Here is a 21,820-nt window from a genome sequence, read left to right on the forward strand (position 1 = left end):
CCCAATGAATTAATCAGCTGCATTCCCGTGAATCTTGGTTTAACCCACAAAATGGCTGCCTCCAATGTCAGTAGGTGACTGATGCACCAGGGCATAAAGCGACACCCCAGGCAGGAATGAAGAACGGCACGGGTTGTGACAGGTGCTAGAATGACCACTAGATATCCATGCCTGACCACAGGTGACTAAATTAATACCTCGGTCAATTTAATTTAACCATCTGTGCTCAACCATGGATATCTCTAAAACTTTAACTGTTAAGGTGCCTCAAGGACCGCGTTTGGGAACCTCTGCCTTAAGTGAAGGTGTTATTATGGGAGTTACAGAACTTCAGAAGGACAAGAATGAGGTAAAACTTGAGCAGGTCACAAAATGCTGGGAATAAGATTATGACTCAGTGATGGGTAAACTGGGGGAACCAGTCTCTGGGCCGTGCTGTGTGCGCTGTTATCATCTGACAGAGCCTCATTATTTTTACCATTCAGCTTCAAATTCCTAAGAGAGTTTTTGAGCAATCGGTCTGAAGAGCTGACTGAACAGCTGACGGATCACCTGACTGAGCACCTGGCTAAACACCTGACTGGATGTCAAACTCCGGAAGAAGATATAAAGGCATTCCTGAGTCACCAGATATCTAAACCAGGTAATAATAATGTCTTTCTTATAGAAAGTGGGCACTACAAGGTATTCCTTATACTAAGGGGGGCATCACTTGCAGTGCACGTGTTTCACTGCAATTTACATAACTAATTTCTCCCAATAGGACAAAAAGTGATGTGCAGTATCGCAGAGGGTAAGGCAGCCATCTTGGGCACCCCCAGTTGCTATTCTAAAAAAAACATTCACATCAGCGCCTGCACCATTGGAGCTTACAGTCTGTTTTATCACCCACACAAGGGTCCATTTTTGTAAAAAAAAACATTTATTCTACCAGCAGGCTTATGTCAGTGCATGCTGATACCTGTAGTGCCATACCGTGCTTACAATATTAGCATTGGGCTGGCCATCTGTTGGCGTGGAGGTGTGTGTGTCTGTCTGAGCTCTCCCCTACAGGACAGGGTCTGATGCAGAGTAAGGGAGGGAGGATTTGTTTTTCCATTCTTTATTACTGTGTCTATAATTTACAGGCAAGAATGCTCATACAGCATGCAGTACCTCCTAGCACCACCAGGGAGAGTATTACACTTACATGTGCACACCCTACTGTACTGAGGTTATGCCTGATCCCCCCCTCCCCACTCCAGGCCCAATAGGCCACAAGTGTCATTTACATCCCAATCTAATACAGTGACATATATCTGCACATGCACATTGCAGGACAGCTTACTCATACACGCTATACATGGACTTGTGTCCAACTCTAAGTATTTTATATGAATAGATATTAGAGCAGTGCCTTATATTACACGTGAGGCAAACAGACCTGTTTGATCAGCGCTTCCATTTCTAAGTCTGGAATATCCCATGGTTTTGCTGTTCCTCACTTACATTATCTCACCCTTTCTTTCATGGTCCATAGCACATGAACATCACAAAGCCGGCACCGAGGAACGGACACAGATGAGCAGGAGCCAGAGGAAGGAGAGGAAGCCAAAGATGCCCAAGATCGCAAAGAATCACTTCAAAAAACTCAATGTGAAAAAAATTGTACCCAAAATGACCAAGAAAGTGCTGAAACTAAAAAAGCCAAAATTTTTTAAAAAAAGAGGAAGTAAAAAAAAAAAACAACGGCCACTGGGATGGGGTAATTTGTAATAATTCTGCAAATTGGGCATCATTTATTATTTATCATTTACCCATTTTTTTTTTTTTTTAAGTTACTTTAAAAACCCCATTATTCCCTATACACTATGATAGAATAAACACCAATTATTTATGTATAAAACATGCTGAATGTATTTGTGCATCCTCGTGCTGACCTTGCGCCTCTCACTACATAGAAACATGATGAGAAAGGAGGAAGAGGGACAAAGGGGTACATGCCGCGCCTTGTATTTCAGCTGCTATTTCCCTCCTAAGCAAGGACACATTTATACATGAAGGTGCTGTTCATTGGGCTCAACCTAACTAAGGGCCTGATTCAGACCAGCTCGCGAGCGCATAGCGCTCGCAAGCGGGTCGATGGTGGCCCAGTGCGCAAGCCCCGTAGCGAGTGAGATTTCACTTGCTCCGGGGCTCGCAACAAAACGGGGCGGCTGTCGATGTTGATCGACAGCTCGCCCTGTTTTGTAGGCGGGTGGGGGGGTGGCTGCACAAACGTAGGCATTCCTGAAGGAACGCCTGCCGTTTGTGCGCGGCCCTACTGACATCACTCCTGATGTCAGTAGTGGACTTCCTGCTCTATTAGACAGCTATAACACGGCTGTGTTCGCACACAGCTGGTCGATGTTTGTGCTTTGTGCATGCATATGCTTTGAAGTGCATGTGTGTGAACCGACCGCTGCGAGCGGAAAGCGATCGCAGCAAGCACGCAGTCCCATCTCATAGTGATTGACAGGAATTGCCTGTGCATTTGAACTAGGGATGAGCAGGGTCACATCTCTGAGATCCGAACCCCCCCCCATCTGGATCTGAGTCAGGTTCGAGTTTTTCCGCCTGGCTTGAATCTGAAATTGAGGCAAAACATCATCATCCCGCTGTCGGATTCTCGCTGGTTTTGGTTTCTATAAAAGTTCCCTGCATCTGCGTCATTTTTTACTCTGGCTGTGGACAGTGAAGAGGGAGGGTGAGGGTTTGCTGTGCTGGTCCTGCTGTTGTCCATAGGGGCTGTGTCCAAACTCCAAAGTCCATAGGGGCAGGCTGGGCTGTGTTGTGCAGTGTCCCATAAAGGCTACAGTCCTAAAGGGGTGCTGTAGTGTTATCCAGGGGGTGCTCTGTCCATCAGGGGTGCTCCCTCCAAGTGCAAAAAAAAATTTTTTTTTTTCTGTTTGTGTGCGCTGTACCCGCACGTGCATCAACATAGCAGCGCCAAGCATGCGCCTGTGTCATAAGTGAAGGGCCGGCTGGCTCGTCTGTTGAAGGGTGGTGTAACCCCCAAAGTGCCGGAAAAAAATAAAAACAATTTTTCTGTGTTTGTTCGTGTGCGCCTTAGCTGCACGTATATCAATATCACATTAATGGAGGACAAAAATTTGTCCGATAAAAATAAAATAGGGAAAGATCAAGAACCACTTCCTCCTAGTGCTGAAGCTGCTGCCACTAGTCATGACATAGACGATAAAATGCCATCAACGTCATCTACCAAGGCGAATGCCCAATGTCATAGTAGAGGGCATATAGAATCCCAAATGAAAATGACATTTAAAACATTTAAATCATCTGAGGAGAAACGTAAACTTGCCAATATGCCATTTACGACACGGAGTGGCAAGGAATGGCTAAGGTCCTTCCCTATGTTCATGACTAGTGGTTTAGCTTCACATGACGATGGAAGCCCTCCTCCCGCTAGTAAAATGAAACGAGTTACGCTGGCAAAAGCACAGCAAAGAACTGTGCGTTCTAATTCTAAGAAGATATCACAAATCCCCATGGAGAGTCCAAGTGTGGCTACGGTTGCGATGCCTGACCTTCCCAACACTGGACAGGAAGAGGTGGCTCCTTCCACCATTTGCACGCCCTCTGCAAGTGCTGGAAGGAGCACCCACAGTCCAGTTGCTGAGGTGTGGCGGATTGAATATGTGAAGAGAGAGTTATACCTCTTTCACATCACAAATGCCGGGTCGCATCTGGGATTTGTATATGCGTCTATCCCGGGTGGGACCCAGCTGAGACCCCTTTCAGACTGGCAGCCTGACCCTATGCAGTGAATGTGACCCAGGTCGCCTCCACCCGGGTTACCCATTCACACTGCACCGCAAGACCCAGGTTCAACCCTGCTCGGTATCCGAGTTGAAATGTTCGCCCCGGCTTATTTTAATTGGGCCCTTTCACACTGCACTCTAACCCCAGGTTGCTGCACGTTCATGTGCAATAACCCGGGTTATTTGCTGGCAGTGTGAAAGGGGTATTAGATTTGGGAGGGGTGTGTCCAGACTGAAATCTAAATTGCAGTGTAAAAATAAAGCTGTCCAGCATTTGTGGGCTACATGCAAAAGCAGCCAGTATTTACCCCACATGCAAAAAAAGGTATGTATTTGCACCCCTTGCATTGCAACATAATTTGTCCAGGTACACAGTTACTTTCTATTTCTTAAGGTGCCCAGACACCTACGTGATTTCTGTCCGATTGTACGATTTTCGACGAGCCATACGATCAATCCTGTAGAAATCGTGCTTTTTTGTTCCCTGTACACGATCCGATGCGCGCTCCCGCAGCTCCTAAATTTGATCGTATGATCTGATGTGCAGCACATCTTCTCCGTCGTATTCGTATGCTTCTCTTGCCGTGTTTTTGAGCATGCGATGCATCGTGCGTCCGACCGGCCGTGCCCTGTCACTTGAGTGACAAGTTCCTGTTTACGCCCACTGCAGACAGTGCCTGAGCGGAGAGGATCAGCAACGTGAGCAGCAGACACAATTGTGCAGGTATTGTATAGTATTTGCAGGCCATTTGTTTCCCATATACAAAGCCCACTGGCTACTAATGTTTAGCATATGCATAGTGGGCATTGGTTTGAACCCTGCACACACTGACCACCTCTCTTTACCCTTCAATGCCCACCCATTTTTGCCCATCTATTCCCCAGCAATGGCCGCCATCTAGCTATTGTTTACCAAGCAATGCCCACCCATATTTGCCCAGCAATGCCCATCTATTCCCCAGCAATGGCCACCATCTACCTATTGTTTACCCAGCAAAGCCCACCCATTTTTCCCCAGCAATGCCCATTTATTCCCCAGCAATGCCCACCGTCTAGCTATTGTTTACCCAGCAATGCCCACCCATTTTTGCCCAGCAATGCCCATCTATTCCCCAGCAATGGCCACCGTCTAGCTATAGTTTACCCAGCAATGCCCACACATTTTTGCCCAGCAATGTCCATCTATTCCCCAGCAATGCCCACTGTCTAGCTATTGTTACCCAGCAATGCCCACCCATTTTTGCCCAGCAATGCCCATCTATTCCCCAGCAATGGCCACAGTCTAGCTATTGTTTACCCAGCAATGCCCACCCGTTTTTGCCCAACAATGCCCATCTATTCCCCAACAATGGCCTCCGTCTAGCTAATGTTTAACCAGCAATGCCCACCTCTGATTGCCCATTGATCACCGTCCACCTATGTTTTTGAACCAATGCCCATCGGCCATTCCACCCTCCCCTAAACATGTTTTATAAAAGTAATCATGGAAAGCACATTGTGATACTGCATTGGATTGATGCCCCACCCCACAGACAATTATCTGCATCTGAAAGAAATTACACTACAACTTTATTAATAACAAACCAATAATTTCAACAAAAGTGTTCAATACACCATTTTGGGGGCCCCATTTACACAGTTCAATGGCCACCCCCACTGTTGGGGATGGCCAGAATATAAATCCACTTGGGAGCCCCATTTACACAGTTCATATTTTATATTTATATATTTTGTTTTTTTCCACATAGGAATGTCTCTGGATCGGGGACCAGAATTCATAACTGGATTTATCGAGCTATACGGGCACCATGACTGTCTTTGGCATACCAAGTCCAAAATGTACAGCAACAGGCTGAAGCGTGACCACGCCTTAAAGGAGTTGTCAGAGTATAGTATGCCATACCACGAAGATGCAAAGTCCCTAGTGTGGGTTCGCAATAAGATACAGAATCTGCAGACAACCTTCAGGAAAAAAACAACATAAGAAGATGGAGGATTCAAAACGGTCTGGAGCCGGGGATGACAGCTTATACAAACCCAAACTTTGGTATTATGACATGATGCTGTTCCTGGTGCAGCAGGATCCCCTGAGATCTTCAGTACAGGTGATGGCGGAGGAGGAAGAGGATTTTGTGGCATCTGCAGATACATCAACAGTAAGTTCCAAATTTTTCAGATCATATTCTCTTGCCACGGCACTGCACCGTCCCCATTAAAATAGGCCATATATTCCTCTCTGACCTTTTTGGCCAGAGAAGTCCCAGGTTCCCTAACCATGGGTGGAGCAACTCAGGGGAACGGAGCAATCTCTTCCGGATTTTCAGGGTCTTCAATTGCATGTGTTCCCAATAACCTTTGCTGGGTGGCTTTCTTCCACAGGAAGTTGTGCAGGATACAGCAAGCCGTGACCACCCAGTCAATCTTCTCGACCTTTAAATGTATTGGGGTATGCAAAATCTGGAATCGGTTGCCCAAGATCCCAAAGGCGTTCTCCACAATACGCCTTGCATGAGATAGGCGGTAATTGAATACCCGCTTTTCATGAGTCAAGGCCCTCTGAGGGAATGGCTTCATGACATTTTCAAGAAGGGCAAAAGCCTCGTCAGCCACGAAAACGAAATTCCTTATGGGAACACCATTGACCAAAGGAATGCCAAACTCTGTAATAGATGCGGGCAGACGCAGCCTTCCTTGCCCTAAACATTGTCTGAATAACCAAACTGGAAAATCCCTTTGTTTTCAGGATGGAAGTTTCAAGAGCCACGCCGTCAAAGCTAGACGGGGCAAGTCCGGATGTCGGCAGGGACCCTGCGTTAGCAGATCCTGCCACAGAGGAAGAGGATAAGGACTGTCTACTGACAGATTCTGTATGTTGGTGAACCAATGATGTCTGGGCCAAGCTGGAGCCACCAGTATTACTGTTCTGCCTTCCTGCTTGAATTTCCTGAGAACTCTTGGAAGCAGGGAAATTGGAGGAAAGAGATACGCCAATCTGAAGTCGTATCTTACTGCCGATGCATCCACGAAGGCTGCTGATGGGTCCCTGTACCTGGGGACCTTGTGGTTGTGGCGTGACGCCATGAGATCTATTTCTGGTAGACCCCATTTGTATGCCAGGAGCTGAAACACTCCCGGATGGAGAGACCACTCTCCGGCGTGTATATCCTGGCGACTTAGGAAGTCTGCTTCCCAATTGAGTATCCCCGGAATGAATATTGCCGAGATGGTCGGAAGATGACGTTCTGCCCAAATGAGAACCTTTGTCACTTCTTTCATGGACGCATGACTTCTTGTGCCTCCTTGATGATTGAGGTAGGCAACTGTCGTCGCATTGTCGGACTGGATCTGGACAGGCCTGCCCTGAAGCAGGTCCTGTGCCCTGACAAGTGCTTTGTATACTACTTGCAGTTCCAGAATGTTTATGGCAGATGACTTTCTTGATCTGTCCATCTTCCCTGAAAGGTGTGATTATCTGGGACCTTATTGAATGATACTGTCCCTTCCACCTGGAGAGAATCAACCTTTGCAGAGGCCTGTAATGGAACTAAGCATAGCCCACCATGTCGAAAGTCAATACCGTTGATACCAAAATCTGCAGTGCTGACAAAATGGATACTCTTTTCCTGCGTATCAACTTGTGTATCCACATTAATGCCACAATCTTGTCCTCTGGCAAAAACACCCTTTGTGCCAAGAATCTAGCAATGCTCCCAGATGAATCATCCGCTGTGTTGGAGAAAGTGAAGATTTCTTCCAATTGATGATCCAGCCGTGCCTTTGTAGGCAGACTATGGTCAGCTGAAGATGGTGTTGCAACACCCCCGGAGTCTGTGCCAATATCAGCAGGTAGTCCAGATATGGCAGTATACTGACTCCATGACGCCTGAGGGAGGCAGTCATAACTACCATAATTTTGGTAAATGCCCGGGGAGACGTAGAAAGGCCAAAGGGTAGAGCCTTAAATTGGTAATGTTGTTGAAGGACAGCAAACCTTAAAAATTGCTGGTGGAATGGGATAATTGGAACATGCTGATATGCACCCTGAATATCCACTGAAACCATGTAATCTCCCAGTTCCATAGCCAAATAATTGACCGGAGAGTTTGCATGCGGAATTTGGGAACATGGATAAACCTGTTGAGGGTTTTATATTCAATATAGGGCGATATGCACCATTTGGTTTCGGACCAGAAATAGATTTGAATAATAACCCCTTCCCTGTTGAGAAATAGGGATTGGAATTATCACCAATGCCTGCAGCAGGGAGTGAATTACTTCCTGAAAAACCAAGGCCCTGCTCACCTCCGATAGAGGCTCTGTGGCAAAAAACCTTTGTTGGGGCTGTCTCCTGAAAGTAATGGCATACCCCTGAGAGACCACTTCTCGGACCCAGGCATCTGTAGTTGTTTGATGCCAACAATCTGTAAATTGAAGAAGTCGGCCCCCCAGGAGGAGGCCTGCTCCATCAGGCCGAGGGCTTACTGTTTGGCCTAGAAGCTGAATGTCTTGTCTGTGCAGACCCCTTAGTTTGTCACTTTGACCTGTAAAAACTATTCAGCTTGGAGGAAGTCTGTCTTTTGGTTTTCCACTGAGGACAAAAAGACTGAAAAGAAACCTGCTTAGTTCTACTATATGACGTAGATGGCAGACCTGCTGATTTTGAAGCCACCAGAGTAGTAATTATATTATCCAACTCTGCTCCAAAAAGTACCTTTCCATAGAAAGGTAAGACTTCCAGTGCCCTCTTTGATCTGGTATCAGCTTTCCAAGATCTTAACCACAGGGCTTTACGTGCCACTATGGATGCTGCTGATGCCTTAGAAACTAAAATTCCAGCATCCACTGCAGCCCCTCCCAGATAGGAAGCTGCTTCCCATATGTGGGAGATATTCATCATCTATTCCAATGCCCCTATTCATTCTTCAACAGCTTTTGCTACCCAGGCTCCAGCCATAGCTGGACAAGCAACCACTCCAGATGACGAAAATATTGCTTTATGACACGCTTCAATCTTTTTATCTGTGGAATCATTCAGCAAAGACGCTGATGGAATAGGCAATGTAGCATTTCTAAATAAATGTGTTACATGAGCATCCACAGTAGGAGGTACCTCCCAATTAGTACATACAGAAGGTGGGAACGGGTACAATGATGTTATTCTTTTATTTACATAAAACCATTTATCATGGTTACCCCATGCCTCCTCGATAAGCTCTGTAAGCTGTTCAGATACAGGGAACTCCGTTTTGACCACCTTCCAGTGGTGATTAAACATTGGAACCTTATTACTATTAACTGGTTCATAAACCTGAATATCTAGGACTGATTTAACCTCCCTCACCAAAGATGGAACAACCATCGTGGACGGATGATCCTCCTCCCCAGAACTAGATCTTGGAGAGGAAGCCTGTGCATCCTATGATTCCCCTGATGATGCGTCTGAATCCATATGTTAGGCAGACTGATAAAAAGATAACTTGCGCTTAGGTGCTTTGGTCACTACCTGTCTGTTAACAACTTTAGATGGTGCCATACTCTGACTAGAATGGCCATAACATCCTTCCATGAAGGATGCATGGTAGGTGCAAATATAGCATACTGTGGACACCCCATCCAAGGAGGCATCATGGGAACAGCCGTATGATCCACAAACTTCATCATAACCTGGGACAAAGAGGAAACCCAAGATGGCTCTTGTCCAGGGACAGGTAAACTGGACTGGTGAGATGACTCTTTATAACAGACAACAGTCAAACTATCCTTTATGTCCTTAGAGGACACATAAGCCATACATGATTTACATGGAACCAGCACAGGCAGCTCCCCCTCCTGTTTCCCTTTAAAATTTTACATGTTCAAAATAAAGGCAATAATTGCAATTTCATGTGACAGCCTTTACAAAATCTTAAAGAATGTGAAGTACTCAGAAAGAAACCTCCACCCCAAGAGGACGGAGAGAAAACAGTGATAGGTACAATTGACAGTTTTAGAAATAAAAGACAGTGTCAATCAGCAACTAGCAAACAGCGACATACAATGCATATGTAATATAATTACAATCGGTTCTAAATCAACGACAGCAGCGCAAAGTAATGGTAGGACATAGAGCACCATATACCTTATCCAGGGGAGAGGTATACTGGGAGACTGACCCAGACCCTCCTGAGACCAACAGCTACAACAGGGCGCACTGAGCGTGGACCGTGAGCATCTCATATACACGTGGAGGATAGGCGGAGCAACCCAGATGTGCAAAACCCTTTGTATGTAGGGGCTGCGTCTGGGTCGAGGGAGGAGCTAAGTTGCGTTAACCAGCCGGTTACTCTGGCCTCGTGGCAGCAGATAGCGTCTGCTACCGATCCCCTGCGTGAGATGATAAGGCCATGGTTAGTGAGTGAGGATGCGGACAATCCCAGGCTCTGATAGCAGCGGCTTCTGGTGCGTCTCTGACACCAAAAGCAAGGACTGCCACGCGCGATTCCTTGTAAGCGAAGAATCACCTTACCTGACATCTCCGAGCATCCGGTGCAGTCCAGATCACAGCAATGCTGCTAGCTAAGCTCAACCAGCGACCCGCCAAAATAATCAGCACAATTACCAGCGGAGGTAGATGGAGCCACAGTACGTGCGTCTTAATTCAGACGCTTGGTACTGCCAACTCAGAAAAACATATAATAAAACATAAGACAAAAGCTTAGGACTGTTCTGAGCTGTCCTCCTGTTGCAAAGGTGCGTCTTGATTAGGGGTGTGCACCGGCCACTTTTCGTGTTTTGTGTTTTGGTTTTGGATCTGGATCTTTCTTCGTGTTTTGGATCTGGATTGGTTTTGCCAAAACCACCCTTCCGTGTTTTGGGTTCTGGGTTTTGTGTTTTGGATCTGTATTTTTTTTAAAAAAAGCATAAAAACAGCTAAAATCACAGAATTTGTTGGTTTCTCTGCTCCTATGCTATTATTAACCTCAATAACCTTAATTTCCACTCATTTCCAGTCTATTCTGAACACCTCACACCTCACAATAGTGTTTTCATGTCCAAAAGGTTGCACCGAGGTAGCTGGATGACTATGCTAAGCGACACGAGTGGGCGGCACAAACACGTGACCCATCTAGGAGTGACACTGCAGTGGCAGACAGGATGGCAGTTAGAAAAACTAGGCCCCAAACTGTACATAATGCAAAGAAAAAAAAGAAGTGCAAGATGGAATTGTCCTTGGGCCCTCCCACCCACCCTTATGTTGTATAAACAGGACATGCACACTTTAACAAATCAATCATTTCAGCGCCAGGGTCTGCCACACAACTGTGGCTGAAATGATTGGTTCGTTTGGGCCCCCACAAAACAAGCTGGCAATTAATGTGTCCCTGCACAAACTGGCTCTACGGAGGCAAGATGTCATCCTCATCCTCCTCATCCACCGATTCCTCACCCTCTTCAGTGTGTACATCCTCATCCTCACAGAGTATTAATTCGTCCCTGCTGGAACCACAGGTCCCTCTGTACGTTCTGGAGGCTGGTCTCCCTGGAAGAGTTGATAATTCATTTTATGAACATCATCTTCTCCACATTTTGTGGAAGCAACCTCCTACGCCTTTCGCTGACAAGGTTCCCGGCTGCACTAAACACTCTTTCGGAGTACACACTGGAGGGGGGGCAACTCAGGTAAAATAGAGCCAGTTTGTACAGGGACCTCCAAATTGCTTCTTTTTCCTGCCAGTACAGGTACGGACTGTCTGACATGCCTACTTGGATGCTGTCACCGATGTAATCCTTTAACAGACAGACGCACGCTTGTCGCTGCTGCTTTGAGGATTCAAGTGCGGCTACAGCCCACACAATTCACAAAGACAGAAAAAAAAAAAGAATATTTTTATTGTTTGTGGAGCACACTTTGAGGGTTACACCACCCTTTAACAGACAGACGCACGCTTGTCGCTGCTGCTTTGAGGATGCAAGTGCGGCTACAGCCCACACAATTCACAAAGACAGAAAAAAGAAGAAGAATATTTTAATTGTTTGTGTAGAACACTTTGAGGTGTCACCACCCTTTAACAGACAGACGCACGCTTGTCGCTGCTGCTTTAAGGATGCAGGTGCGGCTACAGCCCACACATTTCACAAAGACCGAAAAAAAAAGAACAATATTTTAATTGTTTGTGTAGAACACTTTGAGGTGTCATCACCCTTTAACAGACAGACGCACGCTTGTCGCTGCTGCTTTAAGGATGCAGGTGCGGCTACAGCCCACACAATTCACATAGACAGAAAAAAAAAGAACAATATTTTAATTGTTTCTGTAGCACACTTTGAGGGTACCACCCTTTAACAGACAGACGCACGCTTGTCGCTGCTGCTTTGAGGATGCAAGTGTGGCTACATCGCACACAAGTCACAAACATTAAAAAAATAGTTTTTTATTTTTTGGAACACTTTGAGAGTTACACCACCCTTTAACAGACAGACGCACGCTTGTCGCTGCTGCTTTAAGGATGCAGGTGCGGCTACAGCCCACACATTTCACAAAGACAGAAAAAAAAAGAACAATATTTTAATTGTTTGTGTAGAACACTTTGAGGGTGTCACCACCCTTTAACAGACAGACGCACGCTTGTCGCTGCTGCTTTAAGGATGCAGGTGCGGCTACAGCCCACACATTTCACAAAGACCAAAAAAAAAGAACAATATTTTAATTGTTTGTGTAGCACACTTTGAGGGTGTCACCACCCTTTAACAGACAGACGCACACTTGTCGCTGCTGCTTTGAGGATGCAAGTGTGGCTACATCGCACACAAGTCACAAACACATTAAAAAAATAGTTTTTTATTTTTTGGAACACTTTGAGAGTTACACCACCCTTTAACAGACAGACGCACGCTTGTCGCTGCTGCTTTAAGGATGCAGGTGCGGCTACAGCCCACACATTTCACAAAGACCGAAAAAAAAAGAACAATATTTTAATTGTTTGTGTAGAACACTTTGAGGGTGTCACCACCCTTTAACAGACAGACGCACGCTTGTCGCTGCTGCTTTAAGGATGCAGGTGCAGCTACAGCCCACACATTTCACAAAGACCAAAAAAAAAAGAACAATATTTTAATTGTTTGTGTAGCACACTTTGAGGGTGTCACCACCCTTTAACAGACAGACGCACGCTTGTCGCTGCTGCTTTAAGGATGCAGGTGCGGCTACAGCCCACACAATTCACAAAGACAGAAAAAAGAACAATATTTTAATTGTTTGTGTAGCACACTTTGAGGGTGTCACCACCCTTTAACAGACAGACGCACGCTTGTCGCTGCTGCTTTAAGGATGCAGGTGCGGCTACAGCCCACACAATTCACAAAGACAGAAAAAAGAACAATATTTTAATTGTTTGTGTAGCACACTTTGAGGGTGTCACCACCCTTTAACAGACAGACGCACGCTTGTCGCTGCTGCTTTAAGGAAGCAGGTGCGGCTACAGCCCACACAATTCACAAAGACAGAAAAAAAAAGAACAATATTTTAATTGTTTGTGTAGCACACTTTGAGGGTGTCACCACCCTTTAACAGACAGACGCACGCTTGTCGCTGCTGCTTTGAGGATGCAGGTGGAATCTAGACGGGATTTGGAACCGAGGACACACTACCTCCATCAATTGTCTAAATCCCACTGCACTAATGTCGGATACCGGACGCACGTCTAACACCAACATAGCAGTCAAGGCCTCAGTTATACGTTTTGCTTCAGGATGACTGCTGTCGTACTTCATCCTCATCGCTAGGGACTGTTGGAGGGTCAATTGTTTAGTAAAAGTAGTGATGTTCCTACTTCCTCTCTGGGATGATGAACAACTCCCAGCAGCAGCAACAGCACTAGGAGGAAGAGGTTCTTGATCTTTCCCTATTTTATTTTTATCGGAGAAAGTTTGGTCCTCCATTTATGTTATATTGATATATATACGTGCGGCTAAAGCGCACACAAACACAGAAAATATTATTTTATTTTTGCTGGAGAGTAGTGCACTTTGTGGGTTACACCACCCTTTAAGAAATGAGCCAGCCGGCTCTTTACTTATGGGACACAGGCGCACGCTTGGCGCTGCTTTGTTGATGCACGTGCGGCTACTGCGCACACAATTCACAAACACAGAAAATAATTTTTTTTTGGTTTGGACTGGAGTGTACTTTCGGGGGTTACAGCACCCTTTAACGGTCAAGCCAGCCGGCCCTTTACTTATGACACAGGCGCACGCTTGGCACTACTTTGTTGATGCACGTGCGGCTACTGCGCACACAATTCACAAACACAGAAAATAATTTTTTTTTTGGTTTGGACTGGAGTGTACTTTCGGGGGTTACAGCACCCTTAACGGTCAAGCCAGCCGGCCCTTTACTTATGACACAGGCGCACGCTTGGCACTACTTTGTTGATGCACGTGCGGCTACTGCGCACACAATTCACAAACACAGAAAATAATTTTTTTTTTGGTTTGGACTGGAGTGTACTTTCGGGGGTTACAGCACCCTTAACGGTCAAGCCAGCCGGCCCTTTACTTATGACACAGGCGCACGCTTGGCACTACTTTGTTGATGCACGTGCGGCTACTGCGCACACAATTCACAAACACAGAAAATATTTTTTTTTTAGGTTTGGACTGGAGTGTACTTTCGGGGGTTACAGCACCCTTAACGGTCAAGCCAGCCGGCCCTTTACTTATGACACAGGCGCACGCTTGGCACTACTTTGTTGATGCACGTGCGGCTACTGCGCACACAATTCACAAACACAGAAAATAATTTTTTTTTGGTTTGGACTGGAGTGTACTTTCGGGGGTTACAGCACCCTTTAACGGTCAAGCCAGCCGGCCCTTTACTTATGACACAGGCGCACGCTTGGCACTACTTTGTTGATGCACGTGCGGCTACTGCGCACACAATTCACAAACACAGAAAATATATTATTTTTTTAGCACTTGGGGGGAGCACCCCTGATGGACAGAGCACCCCCTGGACAACACTACAGCACTCCTTTAGGACTGGGACACTGCACAGGACTTTGGAGTGGACACAGCCCCTATGGAGAACTGACTGCACAACACAGTCCAGCCAGCCCCTATGGACTTTGAAGTAGTGGACACAGCCCCTATTAACAACAGCAGCACAGCACAACACAGCCAGCCCCTATGGACTTTGAAGTAGTGGACAACAGCAGCACTACACTACACTACACTACACAGCCCTAACTCCCACCCTCCCTCTTCACTGTCCACAGCCGAGTGAGAAAATGGCGCCGACGCGGGTACCTTATATAGGATCCAAAACCCGCGAGACTCGGAAGGCGGGATGATGACGTTTTGCCTCGATTTCAGATCCGAGTCAGGCGGGAAAAGTCGAGCCTGACTCGGATCGGACTCGGATCGGGGGGGCTCGGGGGGGTTCGGATTTCAGAAATCCGAACCCGCTCACCCCTAGTCTTGATCCTGCCAAACGAACAACTGAAGTCCTATGGCTAGGGGCATTCTGGGAGCAGAAGATTTAACTGTTTGGTGCCTGGTCTTCCAACCATAATATCCCCATGGTATCCCTGTGGACTGATAAGCGGTCAGTGGCCGGGGGACCCGGTGAAAGGGTTTCCCTGGCTGTGGCATTATCCCCCCGCTAGAAAAAGTTTGGTGCTCATTTTTTCCCTGCACTTCCAGAACCAGGACTGAATCAGAGTCCAGTGCTGGTTGCGCTTAATACAGGGGATCCCTACATCGTTTGTCCTCTGTATTTAGCCCAACCAGTATTGGGTCTCCAAAGCCTGGGGCTAGTTGAGCTTTGGGGTGGGGGCACGCAGTTGTTGTTTTTCTTTTTGTTTATACTTTTAATTAATTTTTTTTAACACAGATGCACGCATGGATCACACTAATCCATCCATGCATCTGTGTCTTTTATCACAGGTGCTTACCGCACAGATCACACTGATGCATCTGTGTTTTGATGCATGCAGGGATACTAGGTGAGTATGTGAGATAGTGAGTGTGCATGTATATGTTAATAAACTTGTACGGTGTGTGTGTAATGGGTTTTTTTTGTATCTCTTTTCCAGTGGAGCTACAGGTACCAGCAGGCCCGTAATGCCCTGCATGCTGGTACATGTGGTTCTCCAAGTACCAGCATTGCTGGGACCTGTAGTTCTCCTGCAAATGACAATTTTATTTAGTCTTTCTTTGCACTACACTATACACCAGAGTTGGCTAACCTTGACACTCCAGCTGTTATGGAACTACATAACCCAGCATGCACTGCTACAGTTTTGCTATTAGGGCATGCTAAAACTGTGGCAGGGCATGCTTGGGATATATAGTTCCACAACAGCTGGAGTGTCAAGGTTAGCCAACACTGCTATACACTATCAACCCAGCAAACCATCGCTCCAGGGGTGCCGGGGATAGCCCTGGGACCCCTTTATTGCAGGTAATGCTTTGGCCGGGGGACCCTATGATACGGTTCCCCTGGCTGTGGCATTACCCCCTGCTAGAAAGGGTCCAGTGCTGGTTATGGTTAATACAGGGGACTTCTACACTTTTTGTCCCCTGTATTTCCAAATCTCAGCTGAGACCAGTGCTGGTTGCACTAAATACAGGGGCCCCTACGTCTTTTGTCCCCTGTATTTTGGCATCCAGGACTGGCTGTGAAAATCCCGGGGCTGATTGTGCTTTGGTAGGGGGATACGCCATTTAAAAAAACAGAAATTAAACTTGTTTTCAATTTTTTTTAACACAGATGCATGGACGGATCTCACTGATCAGTCCATGCATCTGTGTCTTATTGTTTTTTTTTTCTCAGATGCATGCACACACCGATCGTACTGATCAATGTGTGCATCTCTGAATAATTTTTTTTAACACAGATGCCTGCATGCATGGATCTCACTGATCCGTGCATGCAGTCAGCTATCTTTAAATCTTGCACAATAGTTCTTATGTCAATATGTGCTGTTTAAGCACCATATAGTGTCCTGGAGTGCTGGGGGAGTGCTCAAAGGAAATCGTTCATGATATCGTAACGTGAGCACATTGGGGGAAATTCAATTCAACACGCTAATGAATAGCGACGGGAGGGACTCCCGCAGCTATTCAATAGACTGCGCTGTTTGGTTGCGCGCTAAGGATTTCTTCTCGCACCCCCCTGACCCCCGCAGCTGTCTCTCCCTCTGCACCCCCGAAACACCTCCTGTGTGCTGTCCCCTCCTCCACCAACTCTAGTGTACCATTTTGTTGCCCTTCTCCCCTGCAGGTGGCCCGATTTGCTGCTCAAGTCCCTCATGGTTAATAAATTATAAAAAAGCAATGAAATTCCATAGACAAAAAACCTTACGGTTTCACATGTCCCATTAAGGCTACTTAGTCATGATCTGAAATTTCACAAAACCTACTGAATTTCTGCCACTTAACTAAAAAAAAAAATCAATGAAATTCCAAAAATTAAGGCTTACGCCTTAATGGATGTGTTCCTTGTGCAATACAGATATGGTATGCCATCACACCCTGTGGTTAGCTGCAGCTGTCACTCACAAAATGGTGAAGATGCTAATTCACAGAATTGTGTGCTCATTGGAATACACACATGCAGTCTATGCAACTGAGGTCTAAACAGTTATGTGGCTGTGATAAAATGGAATCGGTATGTAATACCGCCGGCCGCATGGCCGGCAGTTCGAATCCCTGCAGCGTCAGGCTGACAGAGGAAGAGAACCCGGCAGCGGCAGCCCGGCAGCGCTGGAAATCCTGATCGTCCCCAGGTAAGTACTAACTAACCTAACCTACCCCCCTAACCCTAACCCTCCCTTAGGGGTGCCTAACCCTAATCCCCCCTCTGTGCCTAAACCTAACCCCCCCCTTCCCTGCTGCCTAAACCTAAGTCCCTTAGGGGGGTGCCTAAACCTAACCTCCCCCCGGGGGTGCCTAACCCTAACCCCCCCTTCCCCTAGCCTAACCCTAACCCTCCCGGGGGGGTGCCTCACCCTATGTCCCCCCCGGGAGCCCTAAACCTAACCCCCCTCCACCCGCGGCTGTCCATTCGCGGCACCCAGCATCCCTTCGATCGGGATGCCGGGTGCCGGTCTCCCGGCGTAGGGGTAATGACAGGCGTCTAGATTTTAGACGCCTGTCATTTAACCCTAGCCGGGATTGAGGAGTCGGGAAGCCGGCGGTCGGTATTGCGGCTGCCGGCATCCTAAACGTATACCGATAAAAGCACTGGGCAAGTGTGGAATGGCTTCTATGTGTGTCCCAGATTCCTGTCCTACATATATTAAAACCCCCAGAAGAAGTCTGTTTGGTAACAGACTAGATGTCGGCTTTTGTGAAAAGCCGGAATGAGTCCTGGGGGTGTGGATGTGAGGAGAGGGAGGGCTCCATCCACAGGCCACTCCAGGTATTGGACCTGTCAGCCTGGTAGCAGGCTCATTAGGGCTTCTACCTGAAAGTGGCAAATATAAGCTGGGTGGTGTTGTGACTGCGTGTCTCACACCTGGGAGAGCAGGCTAGCTTGCTCTGAAACACTGCTGAATACAAAATCTGTGAGTAATATGGACGTGCTTTTTGTTTAGTGTTCTGACAGAGAGGGAATATTCTGTTTAGTCAGAGCCCAGACGGGGTAGGTTTTTATTTATGTTTGCTTTTGTTTATGTGTCCGGATAATAAAGACTGGCGCCGACCAGCTTGTATGAGACAAATAAGAGCAGTCGGCGCTCATAGGAAGGGAAAAAAAAAGGAAGTGTCTACCACTAGCTGCTCTCTCAGGAATTATCCTCAATTCCTTAAACTGATATGGCAAAAATAGATCAAGCGCTCTGTGGTATTAGCATCTAATTTAATTAACACTACTAAATATATCTATATAACAGTCTAAATATTGCACTGGTGGGCAAGAACTTGAGGCTGGGTGTTCAGGACTGGAGTCCTATTGGTATGAAAAAAGTCTGGTAGCAGAGTATAAAGTCCCTAATAATAATAAAGTAATGTATATTTGTCCCAATGATGATGATACAATATAATCGTAATACCACACTGGTAGGCAACAACTTGAGGCTGGAAGTTCAGGACTAATTAATGGCAGATGATATATATAAAACTAAAGTTGGACAACATCTGTCGGCAGAGTGTTCGCACGTGCAGACTTTTATGTGTATAAAATTGGGTCGGCAAAAACTGTGGGCAGATTGTTGTTTAAAACGAACCGTAGTCTGGATATTTGCGAATGTAGTCTCCTTCTCCTCCGCTTTCCTCACCACCTCAGAAGAGGAACGTAGTATCAGAGTGACAGGTACACCAGAATGCAGTATCTTAAGGTAGGAATATAGTGACTTACCTGACCTTGTATGAGAACCCAGACTTGTGTTATGTTTATCTGGCTGCTGTGTGCTTAAAGAGAGAGACCACCTACCCTGGAGAGGGACCCCTATTTGGACTGTGGGCCTGATTCAGAGCCGGACGCTCTGACAAGAGCGCTCGCTCTGAATCAGGGCCCTCCTACCTCTTGTTGGATGTTGGAACGGCCTCCTGGCCGCTCGCATAGCTGTTGGTGACCACCCACAGCTTATGCGAGCGGCCAAAAAGATGGTCGCGATGGTCATGACCATCGCGACCATCGGGCTTGCGACGAGACCCTGCGGTAGGGTCTCGCTGACACAAGCCCAGGAGTGCTTTTGGCTCTATCAGAGCCAAAAGCACTCCCACTGACATCACTAGTGATGTCAGTGGGGCCGGACCCAGACGGTAGGCGTTCTCATGGGAACTCCTCTGTCTGGGCAGCCGCGCCCCCGGCACGCCCACTAAAGGGGGCGTGCTGTCAATCACCATCGTCAGCACGCCCCCTTTGGTGCGAGACCCATAGCGACAGCTTGGCCATCGCTATACGGGTCTCGCGTATGCGCGTGACGGAGCTCCCTCCGTCGTGCGCATGCGCACTAGGGCACCATCGACCCGCTTGCAAGCGCTCAGCACTCGCGAGCGGGTCAGAATCAGGCCCTGTGTCACAGGCACCCACATGCCACTCAGTGCCACAATCTTCCCATTCGGTCACCACAACAATCCCACTAGGTTCCAACATCCTTCTCACTCCATACATCCATCTCATTCAGAAAACACATTCAGCTCCCTAATTTCTAAAACTATCATACTTTGTCTATGCCTGTACACTATCTGCGTCTCCATGCTGCTCTATCTTTCCCAATCCATACAGCTGTGTAGCCTCCTACCTGTGCTAGTTCTTTATTCCCTCATCTGCACCAATCTGTCTTTCCACATCCGTGCCTCCCTGTCTTCCTGCATCCCATGCCACTATGTTTCCTTCCATCTGCACCACTACCTTCCCCAGTGGCGGACCTTGTGAGTGGTGGGCTCAGGTGCAAAAATTGCTTTGAGCCCCCCCTCCTTGGCCCTACTCCAAGTTCAAATTGCAGTGGGTGACAGGGAGAGGTAGAGGGTGACAGGGAGAGGCAAGAGGTAGACAAAGAGAGGCAAGAAGGTGACAAAGAGAAGCAGTGGGTGACAGGGAGAGGTAACAGGCAGTGGGTGACAGAGAGAGGGAAGAGGCAGTGGGTGACAGGGAGAGTGTGTTAGGGAAAGGTGACAGGCAGTGGGTAACAAGGAGAAGCAGTGGGTTACAGGGAGACGTGACAGGCAGTGGGTGACAGGGAGAGGAAAAAGGCAGTGGGTGACAGGGGACAGGGTGGGAGGTGACGGAGAAGCCATGGGTGACAGGGATGGGTGACAGGCAAAGGGTGAAAGGGAGAGGGGATAGGCAGTGGGTGACAGGGAGAGGGTGACAGGCAGTGTGTGACAGGGTGAGGCAGTGGGTGACAGGGAGAGGGTAATAGGAAGAGGTGACAGGGAGAGAGTTACAGGCAGTGGGTGAGAGGGTGACAGGGAGAGGTGACAGGCAGAGGTAGGGGCAGTGTGTGACAGGGAGAGGGTGATAGGGAGAGGGTGACAGGCAGTGTGTGACAGGGAGAGGGGAGAGGCAGTGGGTGACAGGGAGAGGGTGATAGGAACAGGTGACAGGCAGTGGGTGACAGGGAGAGGGGAGAGGCAATGGGTGACAGGGAGAGGGTGATAGGAAGAGGTGACAGGCAGTGTGTGACAGGCAGTGTGTGACAGGGAGAGGGGAGAGGCAATGGGTGACAGGGAGGGAGTGACAGGAAGAGGTGACAGGCAGTGGGTGACAGGGAGATGCAGTGGGTGCCCAACACATTATACCACACTGCAGTGCCCCCCACTTATGTCACACTGTAGTGCCCCACACATTATGCCACACGATAGTGTCCACACAATATGCTACCTGTAGTGTCCCTGCATTATGCTACACTGTAGTGCCCTCACATTATGTTACACTGTAGTGCCCCCCACATTATGCCGTAAGGAGTGCACACACATTATGCCACACAGTAGTCCCCACAGATTATGCCACACTGTAGTGCCCACACATTATGCCACCTGTAGTGCCCACACATTATGTTACACTGTAGTGCCCCCCACATTATGCCGTAAGGAGTGCACACACATTATGCCACACAGTAGTCCCCACAGATTATGCCACACTGTAGTGCCCACACATTATGCCACCTGTAGTGCCCACACATTATGCCACCGGTACTGCTACACATTATGCCACACTGTAGTGCCCAAACATTATGTCACTGCAGTACCCACAGATTATGCCACCAGTAGTTCCCACACTTTGTCTAACTGTAGTGCCCACACATTATGCCACCTGTAGTGCCCACACATTATACTACACTGTAGTCCCCACACATTTTTCTTCCTGTAGTGCCCACACATTATGCTACACTGTAGTGCCCACACATTATGAAACACTGCAGTCCCCATTCATTAGCCAACCTGTAGTGCCCACACATTGTGCTACACTGTAGTGCACACACATTATGCCACCTGTAGTGCCCACACATTATGCTACTGTACACTGTAGTGCCAACACATTATGCCTCCTGTAGTGCCCACACAGTGTACTCACCAGCAGCATCCTCAGGCCG

The 21,820-nt window shown here is 47.5% G+C and overlaps 1 protein-coding gene across 1 annotated transcript in view; it reads right to left on the reverse strand.

Annotated features, from left to right (window-relative positions):
* The window catches only part of PCNX2 (pecanex 2), a 449,190-nt gene that overhangs the window by 294,817 nt on the left and 132,553 nt on the right, over window positions 1-21,820 (reverse strand). The window lies entirely within an intron of this gene.

Source organism: Taudactylus pleione, unplaced genomic scaffold (genome assembly GCF_031769625.1).
Source record: "Taudactylus pleione unplaced genomic scaffold, aTauple2 ptg000473l, whole genome shotgun sequence".
Taxonomy (NCBI): domain Eukaryota; kingdom Metazoa; phylum Chordata; class Amphibia; order Anura; family Myobatrachidae; genus Taudactylus; species Taudactylus pleione.